Here is a 13,953-nt window from a genome sequence, read left to right as displayed (position 1 = left end):
CGATATTTTAAAATGCAGTATCGATATTTAATTAATTAGCTAATTATTCACTTTGTTGGTGCAGTAGTTTGTGGTGTTATTTCACCCCCTGACCGCTAGTTGGCGGGAGGCATCGCTAGCTGGCAGTTGACTCTTGCCTCTTCTCTCTTGAGACAACGAGATCACACGAGACTTCCAGTCTGCGTGAGCCGGTTGCTTGTACCTACCCAGCAGAGCGACTTCTGCTGCATTTATAGTGGATGTGTAGACTTATTTTGGCTTCCAAAACATTTAAGACAGCACAAACTTAGACAGGAGTTAGACAGTCGTTTGCAAGATATGCCACGCCAGAGTAAAATACTGAGACAACACGACAAATCTACTAGTTAGGCATCATCGCTACAGCTAACGGCTAACGTCAACAAACAAGCCTGTTGAAGCTACCGCTGGTCTCTACTCATGCAACCATAATCAGAGTCATTTTATTTGTAAGGACCTGTCCCGTGTAGTGTCATTTAGAGAGACAGCTTCGGTAACACAAGAAAGAAATACTGGCCTGTCACGTCATGCCCTCCGCAAAACACAGTCCATCAGTCTTAAAGCTGGACGTGACAATCAGCTCGTTTCCCATAATCTCCCTCCACAAACACATTATGTGATGACATAAAAAACTGATAAAATATGAAATATAAAGTACATTCAGTGCAACAAATGGGGAAAATCCTCATCTTCAGATTGAACAAAGATAGGTAAAATGCAAGATGATGCAGGACTTCATATTTTTTAAATAGCTTAATTCTACATTGTTAAATTCGATATTAACCTAAAATTACATAATAAGTTATACATATATATACTACACACATATGTATAGACTTCATGCACTTCATATTCAGTATATAGCTCAGTCTGTGTCAAATTCTGTGAAATTGATACTAAATTGTTGTGAATAAACTGAGAAATCCTGCACTTGACCATTTTATAACTATTTCGTATTCTCTAGTTAGACATAGTTTGTGATGTATCGTTATACAAATGTGATGTGTATTTTTCCTGATATAGTCTGTAGGCATCATTATCATTCATCTTTTTCACTGGTGTTTAAAAAGCTAACTAAAGATTGCAAAAATCGGCAATATCGTAGAATCGCAATTTAAATAGAATCGGTACCTAAAAAAATCATAAAAAATCGAATCAGGAGAAAAGTGAATCGTCCTAGCCCTACTAAAACCCATTAAAATGATGCACTGCATGTGCAACATCATATCCTTTAAACAACTCCTAGCTCAGTGGAGGTCCCTGGTCTCAGGTACTGTTATTTTGGGGGCCACGCACTGAAAGTTTGGGAAGCCCTGTTGTACATGAGTATGCATCTTCATTTCCCCATTCAAACAGTCTTCTGTTGAAAAACAACTGTTAAATTTGCTACTAGGGGCCCTATCGGATTGAATGCAGAGGTTTTGTAGGTAAAGGCTGGATCAGCCAATCAGAGATGTAGCTGTGACACTCTAGGATTGTGGATAACTTAGTGCTGTTGACCAGGATCGTGAATAAACCAGGTACTAAAACAGCCCAAGGTAATAATAACATTAACTTTCCTGTTTGTAGAAGCCTGATTGATCTATATTTTTAGGTATTTGTGACCAATAAACATACTGTGTGATCAGGTTAAAGGAATTAAAACACACAGAGAGGTAACAGAAAAATGAAAGAGTAATGTGAATACTGAGCATCAGTTCTACAAGATGACTTGGAGATAATTGAGCACTGCTTGTCCGTCTGAATGAATAAGTGGTGCAAGCTTCATTAACCACATCACCACTGACAGATGTGCATGTGTGTGCATCTGAGTGAGAATCCATCCATATCTCTGCATGTGTGAGAACATTTAGGACCAGACTCTGCATCAAAGTGTGTGTGAAAAAAACACTTAAAGGCTGCTTAGAACATTAGCTTCTGCTTTAGTAACTTTAGGTAGGTGAGACATTGATTACTGAGCTGGAAAGCTGCTCTGGCTGCACATGAGAGGATGTTGCTAGGAGAAGAAATTTCTGGGCGCTTTAAGATTGTGATGAATCTCAGCACACCACATGTATGCTCAGAACTTAGAAAACAAAAATTAAGAAATATTATGTCATGTTACTTAACACTTAATTATTGGTATGTGTTGGTTTAACTATAAATATCTTCTTTGAACACTCCAAACCATCTCGGTACATGATGTTCTCTATGAAGTCTGCTGCTCTTCATGTCACACTGTGAATACTCTCCTTATCAATCACATGTGGCTGCAGGCACGCACACAGAGGAGGAGAGGCTGATGAAAGGTGGAGAAAGATGAGGAAGTGATGAAGAGAAAGTGTTGAGCAGAGACGATTATCATTCCTTCCCTTTGCTGTTAACTCATTGAGTGCCATTAACGTATATGTACCTCATTTAAAAGCCAACGCTTGAGTGCCATTGACGTATATATACGTCAAAGTGTTTTTTCGGCGGCTGGCACAAGGGGGCGCTCTCACACTCCCTGTGAGTAATTTTGGGGCTTCTGGGATACGTAGTCAGAACAAGGAAAAGACGGTAGATCAAAGCTACAGACATCAGAGGTGGAGACCCTGGGGTCAAAGAGCAGAGCGATCGTTACGGAGGTAATCTAAGCTAAAAGTTCTAAATAGACGCTGGAAGAAACTCTAAACTTTTGCCTGAGAAGTCGCTTACTCACTGAAACGACACTGAACTTAACAACAGCGAATCCAGGGATCAGCGCATCATTCATCTGCCTCAGCCAGCCAAGAGGCTAAAGAATGCCGCAAGGTCTCCTGGACTTTTCCGACCCAGCCTCTGAGGAATGGCAGCCGAGTGAGCTGAGCGGATCTTGTGCTACGTCCCAGAGCAATGGAGGTAAGTTAACGTTAGGAACCCACTGATTATTCAGCCAAATTTATCGAATGAAACCATCACTCATTCGTTCCTGTGTTTTCAGAAGCAGACTTGAGAGAAGAGCAAGCCCCATGCAGTTCTACAACACCGTCTGTTGGCAGAAAAAGAGGTAAGAACAAAGATAATTCTATATTATAGATTATATATTATATATATAAAACATATCATATATTATATTACTTCTATAATTTACAGGCAGTGCCAGGGAACACGCAAGCAGGAGAGGATGTGGGCATATCGGGGGTCACGTGGAGGCCGTCCAGTTTCAGAGTGTGAATGGCATGACAGTGACTGGATGCATTGTTAATTATTTTACAATAAAATAACATTTGTAATACAATTTTCAGACGTCTTTTATGCCATCGAAGGCAAAATTATAACATTCAAATCACTGTTTTGCTTGACAGACTCTCTTTCACAAAAATGCACTTTTCTCAGCTGTCTAGAAAAAAAGTGGTCTTTTTGGTGAAACTAGCCTCTATTCAACTTAAGATAAATCAAAAAGCTGAACAAGGTGCAAACATTTTTTTTTCCATTATGAAATAGAGAGTTTCTTCTTTCATTTGAGCTATTTGGTGTTTTCAGAGTCATAGTACTAAATATTTTGTGGGTCTTGAAAGATGACTCAAATGGCCAAAAACGCTGGCACAAGCCACTTTCCATTTTATAAAAGGGATGGCACTCAGTGAGTTAATGAAACAGTGTGAAACAGCTTTTTTTCCTGCCATACTTACATCACCCTAATGTAAAATGAGAATCAGCACAGAGGAAGCTAAAACATGTTGGTTATCTTTAAGCTAATGTGAGGAATTTCCTATTTGAGTTGATGTTGGCATGCTCTGTGGACAAAGTTATCTCATTTTGCTTATCTTGTCCTGTGCTGTACATATTTAAGTTAACTTGACATGCCAGATGGACTGTTTCATATGTATCCACTGCATCGGTTGCATGTAGTTATCATCTATCAGGCAACAGCCAATAGTCTGTGTTTGGGAAGAGCAGAACCTCTGAGAGACAATCTTGGAGGGTGATTTGACAAATACTTAGTCTCATTCATTATGGGCCAATTAGAATGACAAAACATACATGTGCAGCTCTGAAGAGTGAACTAAACACAGCTGCCGCTATCACTGTGAACTATTAGTGGAGCCAGTAGGTGACAGAAACTTATGCCAGGAGAAGGGCAGCAAGTTTTTATCAGCCAAGAAAAGCTTGCAGTGTTTCTGCAGCTCTGCCATATGGGAAAATATTTAACATATTCAAAAATGTAGTTTAGCTATATCGCTGCTATAGGGCCAAAACCACGTATCTATATTTTTCATGAGTTTCATGTTTTTTTTATAAATCAGTGCTATTGTTCACTCTTACATCTTTTAGTGGAAAATTACAGTTTTCAAACCAAAACAGTCTCACAAAGATGCCGACTATGACCATTAAGTGTTTAATTATCTGAAGAATATATTTTTTTTTCTTCGTGTACTTTTTCAACCTCTGCTGCAAACTCATACTGAAGTCAGTAAGGAAAAGAGCAAAAATATTGATTCCAACAAGATACGCTTTCAGTGCGCTTCCTTGTTCTTGGAACTGTTGCCCACTTTGGGTAAAAAATAAATGCCTCTATGGCTACATCTGAGCTAACTGCTACACTGGTTGCCATTGTTTACTGGCTTGCAGCACAATTAAACCCCATCCATAGCTACTTAACCTGACATGCCAGATCTGGAAAACCTGTCATATACAGCATTTGGGAAAGGGAAGAGGCTTTGAAAAAAGATTCAGAGGTTGACTGGATGAACGATCTGTCTGTCACATCTTTACAGGCCAATCAGAGCAACAAAACACGTGACGTGGCTGCTGCTGACTGCGCCCCTACCGAAGGAGTAAACTCCATAGAGACAGAACTGCATAACGGGAACCATGGTGACTGTAGACATGTCAGTAAACAACTTTTGTTGTTTTTGAGAAGAAAACAACTCAATGCTGTTCTTTGTTCTTCTTTTAACAAAGAAATGTCGTCAAGTTCTGATAAAACTCCGGCGCTTTAGCAGCATCCATGCTAATGTCTTCCGCCATTACGCCACCGGCCTCTTGTTGCTGCTTGCTTATGTCACAACTCCGCCGCGCCCGAAAGTACTGTCCCTCATCGTGATTGGTCCTGTCACTTTCTAACAGGGCCCAAATGGTTCAGACGAGGGCTTTGCAAGATGGATTTGCCAGTGAGAAACACAGAAATGGGCGTATCCATCTGCTTTGCAAGGTTAATAGCTATTACCTCCTTCTCCTCAAATGATGCTGATTGGTCAGCCCATTCTCAGACCAGGCACAGTCATTTCAGATTAAAGCATTGCAAGATTAATACACCTGATGACAGACATGGGACCTGGGCAATCCATCAGCTCTCCAAGGTTATCTAGAAGTTGTGCTTTCTGATAATCCCATGCGGCTGTCTTTTTAACAGATAATTTTATGACTCTTGTGTGGAAAAAGCACACTCTGACTCACTTGTCTAGTACCAACGGGCGACCACTGAGGACTCTGTTTTTGGATGCCTGCTCTACCAGCTGAACTACGCTGGCACCCAAGAGTACTCCAGTGTTGTTTTCTGAAACACTCTGCGTCCTCTTAGGATTTGAACCTGGGTGAAATGACTACAGTTAGCTGCCTAACTGACTGAGCTATTGAAGGACTAGACCTTTAAATAGATATGTGAGTCTGCTTTTAAAAGATTAACAAAGTTCTCTAAATAATACTACAAATACACCAACACTCACATGCAGCAATCATTCCTGGATACATAGCAGGGCTAGAGTGCACAGATTTGACCACCCAGTGAAGCAAGAGAAGGGATGAGACAAGAATGACCTTTTTTATAACAAGAGAAATGGAAGACTTGGCAGACTATGTGTATGTGTTTGTTTTGCGAGTATGCCCTCTTACCATCAGTTAGTCCTGGTGCTGACAGAGCTCTGCAGCTGAGCCACCGCAGAGCGATCAGGGACCTGCTTTGACATTTTCAACTTGATTCATTAATTTATCGCTGGCAGGCCGGGTGACACACACACATAAACGAGCTATATGCCCTATGCATCCACTTGAAATGCAAAGTGGATGCCTTACAAACTCATTCACAAAAGCTGCAAATGAATGCAAACTCATCTGGTCCACGATGCCAAGCTTGAACGTCAAAGCATGGACCTAAAAATGAGCAGTCTCCTTCTCTTTTTATCTCTCTTCAAAGGAAATTACTCATGTTGAGACCCTGTTATTGAGATTCTCAGACAATCTTTCATAATCTTAAATGAAAAAATAAATCCTCCTGCATTTGAATGTGATTGAGACGAGCATGTGTGTGCTTCCTGTCTTGTGAATATTCCTCGGGCAGCTGTGTTGACACTAAATCCAGATTTCATTTGGGCCCTGGGGGCTCCTCTTTCTAAATCCTTGGAGTGACGTTGGTGGGATTGAGGGGGGCTCCTAAGGATAAGTCATAATGCTCTGTGTACAATACTATTGTGGAAGTCTGTATACAGGCCAGGATCAACGTCTGCCATTAACAAAGGGAAAGCTGCTTATTTGTAAGTTGATGATATGGTAAAGATATGTCATCATCAGTCTTTCTTCTGTCTCCCCATCTCCTGGAAATTACATCCCTTTAAGACTCCTAAAATACATCAAATACTGGGGTATGACACATACTTAAGTGTTACATGTAGATGCTCAAAGTACCCGCCCCTGTCTGCACCATGAATGTATTGTAAATGTTGGAATATAAGATGCTCAGATAAACTGTTTATTGTGAAATGTAAAAAAGTCCTTCCAGGATGACTTTTTGGAGGATCAGAACAGCAAAGGATGCTCTCAAACAAAACTGGGGTTTGTCTCATAATTGCAAAAAAAAAAAAAAAAAAAAGTGTGTTATTCTTATAAAGTACCCATGATGCTTTCCCAAACCCTGAAACATACAGTTTTAAGCCTTTGTAATACATTGTACAAGGAAAAAGTTCCTACTATTTAAGTGTATATGACATCAATTGGAGCAACCTTGATCGGCTGATTAAAACAAAGGGGGTTGCAACACAGCATCAGTACTGTACATATCACCCTACTGTAAACATACATTGGAAATCTGTTTATGTACAACTATACTGTGAACTGCAAGCAAATTTGAAAGACCTTAAATGCATTCCTTTAAAGATATTTTAAAAAATATAGAAAATATCAAGGAACGCAAAGGCACTTATCTTTTCCAAAAAGTAAACTGGCTTTTATTAAACTGGTATGTTCTTAAAGTAAAGCACGATACTCTGTACATTCATCCACACATAAAGTGCACTGTAGAGCAAATTGATCTCTGTCTACTCAATGTATACATTTTTTTTTTAATCAATGCCATTTTTTGTTTTTGTTCTAGTCAGAAAGTAATGTGAAAATTAAAAAAGACTACTTTGTTCATATCAAAACATAAAAAACTAGCAAAATACAAGAAAATCAACAAAAATTCTGACTTAATATTTTTCTTAAAAAAAGGGATTTGAACCAAATCGTGGGTTAAGTGTATACTTACATCCCTATTATTTGGGATTATGCACTGTCATAGAAAAATAGAAAAAGTAGACTGGCATACCATAAATACCTCTACAAACAATGAGCCTTATGCAGTCAAAAAAGGGCCCTAAGCATGTGACAATTGTCATTTTTGGGAGACAGGGTTCTTTCATGTAAAGCATGGGTTCCAAGAAGACATAACTATCATTACATAAATGGACGTTCTGAGTGGAGGGCTGGGCAGACAGTAGTTACTGAATGTGAACTACATCAATCACACAGCAGAGGAGAATGCGTTCAAATATCTTTGCATGGCCTCCAGTTCAACCATGGTTTAGTATTCATACAGTCTTTCCTGAAGTGATCTCAGTTTTGGTGCAGCTCAGTATGATATGTGCATGTATCATCCTGATGTGATGGCATGAGGACACATACAGCCTCCCTGCCCACTGTGCCACTTGCACACATAGTGTGTTTGTGCAGGGCTTGACTGAGTTTTGAATCTAAAAGTGATTGTGGAGACAAGAGTCATAAATCTCTGTCCCCTGGGTCCACATCAAAGAGTGATAAACTACCACAGGCCATTACATTATGTGTGTGTGTGTGTGTGTCTGTGAGTCGGAGCTCATACAGTAAGTGCAAGAAAATGTGTTTTTTCATGCTTGTGTGTGTATATATGTCTGTGTGTAACTGGCTGGAAAATATACAGCTCAGTTTTATCTCGATGTGCTCTCACTTATCCAGACAGCTCCATAATAACAATGAAGGGAAGTTCTCACTGCCTGAGTGCGTCTCATCTCTATTCTAGCCGCAGGAGGCTACCCAGTTTCTCTATGATTGTTGAGAAGACAGGCCATGATGATTACATAAATTATAGTCTGTATACCAAGAGAGTGGACAGGTAAAAAACGAAGCAAGAACCTTACAGACAACATGTGTTGCATGCATAAATATACAGAATTAAGCTCATCTTCTAGTCAGGTAAGAGGTGACTAAGTGACTAATGCATTGCCTTCTCTCCCGTTCATTCCTGTTCACTTGGTGGACTAATTGACTAAGAGGATAGACATGATGTAGCCAAATGTCAACTTGCTGCTGCTTCCAATCCCATCAAATGAAGGAAGTAATTAAGCAATGCTCTCTCCACACATTAGCCAATTACCTCACTGGTCTTCAGTCATCCGGATGTTTCCATCCAGCAGTCTATAAGGGCGAGAGGCATCAGACACATGTACATGCTCTGATATACCGAGTGTTTATAACGCTAATGATAGCTTCCAGTTTTAGATATGAATTCATGTGTTAGTGTGGGTCATCTGACAGGGCTGGTGTTGAAAAATTCATCTGGATGAACATAGATATTTTAGTCCATAACAGTTAAAAACTGCAGACAGACACTTCTCTAAAGCAGAGCCAAGTCAGCACCACAGATAGAGAACATTTATGGCATTTCAGGACCAGGGAGAGAGCTTCACCTCTGAGTTTGCTATACAACTGAGATGTCTAAGTTCTCAAAGGATCCCCAGTGTAAGAATATGATGTTAAAAAGATAAAGAATTTACCAGGATTTTTTTTGTTTTGCAAACTATGAACTGTTTACAACTCTTGTATCATACTGAATCTTTTTAATGCAGTAGATTCTTTTTATTTTATGTCGAGCTGAATTTCACACTGTGTTTGGCTTTTATAAAATATGTTTCAGGGAGAATTTAAGATCTGAAAGTGGTTTATCTGCTGCTGTTTGCTACAAAGCAATAAATTCTTAACTACTGACTGTTTTTGACCTACATGGCAGAGAAATATTGGCTTTGGATAAGGCTAAATTCACAGCTATGTTAAATACTTGATTCTGATTGGCCATTACTCATAACAGCAGTCTACTACTCCTTGATAGTTGCCTGTCATTAAGAAGAACACATCAGAAAATATTCTACTTGGCCATGGAGATCAATTTTTACCTCTACACCTCAAAATAAAATTCACATGATGACAGTTGCAACAAACTAACATGTAAAAAACTGCAATTTATGAGACATTTTTAAATTATCTTTCAAATATTAACTCTAAGTATGTCAACCATTCAAACTATAAAATCGTGAAAAGTTCCTTAATTCAAACTTCTTATAATTGAAATGCTTATTTTTCAGTTGTGTCAGTACTCTGCTCACTGGCTCATACAATTGCGCTGACCTGACATTTTTAGGGTTTGCATTGCTGAAATACACAACTATACTACATAAATGTCTTTAAAATTGTTTTTTTTAAGAAGTAGACTTTATAAAAGAAAGCATTAATCTCATAAAAATACACTCACAGGTGCATCCCAAAAAATAAGAATGTCATGAAAAAGTTCATTTTTTTCCTGTGATTTCATTCGAGAAGTGAAACTTCCATTTTCATAGATTCATGATTACAAGTGTGTGTTGGCTATTGATACACTGACTCCAGCCTCAGTCCACTCTTTATGAAGCTCTCCTAAGTTCTTGAATCTGCTTTGTTTGACAATCCTCTGCAGGCTGAGCTCATTCCTGTTGCTTGTGCACCTTTTCTTACTACACTTGATATGATATTGCTTGCTTATATTGTTATATGTTGCTTATATCTGCCTTGTGGAGGATTACAATGATTGTCTTCTGGACAGTTGTCAAGTCATCAGTCTTGTGGTTGTGTGTACTGAACCAGAGTGAGAGAATAAAGGTTCAGGAAACCCAAATTGGACTTTTCCACAGTATTCTAATATTTTGAGATGGTGGATTTTTGATATTCATGAGCTATATGCTGCAATCATCAAGATTATATAAAAAAACTTCCTGATTTTTTTTTCTTTGCATGTATCTAGAATTTATTGAAGTTTTACTTTTTGAAGTAAATCATGGGGGGGGGGGGGGACTTTTTCATAATATTCAATTTGTCTTAAATGTACCTGTATAAAAGAAAATAATAAATTCAGACACAAAAAGCATGTCATGCCACAAAGAAAAGTGAAAATTGCTAGGTTGGGCTGCTCAGACACTCTGGAGAACTAACTGCAATCATATCAATGTGCAGAAAGAAGTCAGGATAATGTGATGTGGGTCTAGTTACTGAGGGGAAAAGAGGGAGGAGATGTCAGCAGTAGTTAAGGGAGAATAAAAGACATAAAAACCACCCATACTTTAACAAGTTAGCTTTTATTATTAAGGTTTTAATCTACATTTCTGAGTTATTTTAATGGCAGAAATTTGTTTAAATGAGATTGTAATAAGCGCAACATAGGAACATGTATTACAGACGTGGCTCATTTTAGTTATGATGCTAGAGCAGTAAGGATCACACGCAGACATCCCATGTGCACTGAACACAGGGATTTCTAGACATGAGCGGTCTGTTACACAAACGGCTTTAGTTGCATTAGAACAGATGATCAATTGAAGCATTTGCTTTGTTTCCCTCCACCTATACATTATGGGTGCCAAGCTCCCTCTCCCTCACTCAACCCCTGCTGCACTACTGCACTATTGCACTGTGTGCTCACAGAGTAGAGCACTTTCTCACTTATTATATCAGAAACAGACATTTGAAGGAATAGGGTAGCTAGGGTAGATTCGATTGGATTTAATTCAATAAACAAGACGAGCAGTACTGGGCAAAGTGACTCAAAATTTGTGAAATGAGTCTGCGCTGAGAGAAGCTGTTCTGAAAAGGAAAACAAAGAAAAACAGACCAAAAACACAAAAATCTTGGCTAAAAGTTACCCTGTTTCCAGGCCTGAGTGTAGGGGTGGGAATCCTGGCCCAACACGGATCACATCGGCTCAGTCTCAGGTTTGGACATAAAATCTATGCATGTGATACATTAGTTAATAAATGAAATGAAAAAAAAAATGTCATAAGACTTAAAAATGTGCATTTTTATCTTAATGTAAAGTTCATTCTAATGAATTTAAAGTGATAGATGGTAGTTACCTCCTTTTATGAGGCCTAACTGTAACTGTGTATTACTCTAACTGTAGGGTCCAATAGAGAATTTTTTAGTGGAAGAAATTAGCCTTTTCTTCTTCAAATCCATAGAATAATTTCATATCGAGTTTCCAGTTTCTCCCTCTTTTCTTTCAAATGATTGAAAACTGAGTTATCCCAACAATTTTGCCAAATAAATTCTTTTTCAACTCAAATGTAAAACAATATGAGCAGTTACATAAAGAGGACCTATCAGGGAACGTGAGGACTGACTGTATAAAGAGTGGAGACCAGTTTTACAGCCCAGAATGCAGGATCAAAATCCAACAAGAAATGACTCCAAATACAGTAAAAAATAAGAAAAGCCAACTTTAAACAGTAAGTTAAACTGTCATGAGAGTGTCTTTAAACCTTGAGGAATATTTCTTCTTTTATATTTCATATCCCTCTCACATTTCTGGCAGCTACGGGTTATCAATCCTCCTCTTTTTCACTTTGAGTGAGACGCTGGAACTCTCGCTCTGTAATAATTTACTTCCATCTTCATCTCGGGAAACTGAAGTGAGCGAAAGTGTCAGTCAGAAGAGTTCTTCAATAACGCTGTGGAAGTCGAGTGCAGCATCTAATCATCCCGATGTAATTTCAGTGTGTTTGCCATCCCTGTCTATCTTTAACCAGACCTCCAGGCTGCTCTCTTGATCCACACACAAAGCTGAGCTGGGAACAGAGAAATCAAGGCCCTACCATTTGCTAGAAATGTGTGTATTAGGCAGGGGGGAGGGGCTTATTTTCATAATCTGAGCCATTTTCTTTATCATGCAGGCTGAGGGTGTGGGCGAATGTCTGCCCTTTGGATCACATTATGAGATCAGAGTAAGTTTAAGAATCGCCCTGCTCGCACACAGACACACCCACTGATGCATGCATCATACACACATCAAGTCTTACCAAAGAAACCCCATACTAAGCTTTTTTACACACAGAAGGCACTGAAATGCTTTGGTCACCTGGAATAAAAAAAGGCCTTGGCATTTGCAAAAGACCAGCCCCAACCTTCAAACCCAAGCCAACTGTCTACAAAAAAAAAACAAAAACAAAAAAACATTATAGACTGAGAAGAACACAGAGCATATAAACAACAACAACATAAACACAACAGTCGCTGACATGCTGACAATGATTTAACACTATCTGAGAGAGTTAGAGCCCAAGGAGCTGAAACATGTTATACTCCACCAAAGAAAATATTCAGCACGAACACTCTAGTTTTGTACAGATGTTGAGCTTTTTTAAAATTTCACACCTATATATAGCCATACAAGAGTTCGACAAAACAGGAAATGGAAAAACAAAGCACAGCCATGCACATGCTCTCTCCGTTTGGCTCAGGTACTCTTTAAGCTAGCTTTACCAGCAGTCAGAATAGTCAAAATATGTTCAAAAATAAATCTGTCATATTTGTTTTCACCTTGTATGATGCTTTGTGAACAAAAGGTTTCAATTTAAGATCATGAAAGGATTACAGGAGAAATACCTTTATTAAAACATATGTAAAGGCTAATCCAAAATGTTTTTCGGCTTTGTCAATAACCTTTTGTACAGAAGAGCATGAATGAGAACATGATCAGCTCTCTATTATATTTTTTCATGCTCTTTTTTTAATCAGTGGAATGAAGAACCATTCTGATTGGCCAAAATGGTTCATAGTTGGTCAGCCCCTTTTGTATCTGCCAATAACAGATGACCAGCCAACCGCTGGTCATTTCTATTGCTGTTAATTTAGTTTATCTGTTTGAGAGCAGCTGCTGCCCCCGCGTTCGAGTTTATACAACACCAGATTTTATCACAATTTGCCTTACTGCCCTTTTCCAATCACAGAAGGAGCAATAATTCTTTGACCTGAAATGTGTGTCAAAATACCAGTGTTACACTTTTCTTTAAGCAGCAGCAGAGATGTTATGCTCTACACATTTATGAAAATATTCAAGTGGCATTTTTTTCCATAATAGTTCACAAAAAATCCTCATGTATTTTTTTTTTGTATAATGCTTTTCTTATTTAGTTTGGTTTAGTTATTAGTTTATGAGAATGACATAAAGATAGCTATTCCCTTCAATACAACAATTAATACTGCATTTCCAATACAAGTCAAAATGATCTCCTTTAGATACTTTTAGAAAACTGTTCTGGGTTTGTTGCCTGATGAATGCTTATAAGCTGTAAGTTAAACACATCTGTAAATTTACAACTGTGCCTGAAGTAAGTTTATAAAAATATGTCATTATTGTTTCATGCATCATCTAATTTCATTCAAAAATAAAGGCCTGGCCTACAGGAACATCAGATTATATTTTATCTATCTAACACTGCATGGCTATAATGTAGTGTGTGTGGGTGTGGGTGGGGGTGTGTATGTGTGTGTGTGGGGGGGTGGGTGTGTGTGTGTGTGTGTGTGTGTTGTCTGTGTTTGTTGAGAAATACTTAATATTAGGAACATTAAAAAATGCATATTAATGTGTAATTGCATGATTACTTTCTCATGATTAGATTATTT

This window comes from Cheilinus undulatus, linkage group 11 (genome assembly GCF_018320785.1).
Source record: "Cheilinus undulatus linkage group 11, ASM1832078v1, whole genome shotgun sequence".
NCBI classification, from domain to species: Eukaryota; Metazoa; Chordata; class Actinopteri; order Labriformes; family Labridae; genus Cheilinus; species Cheilinus undulatus.
This window is presented reverse-complemented; position numbering follows the sequence as displayed.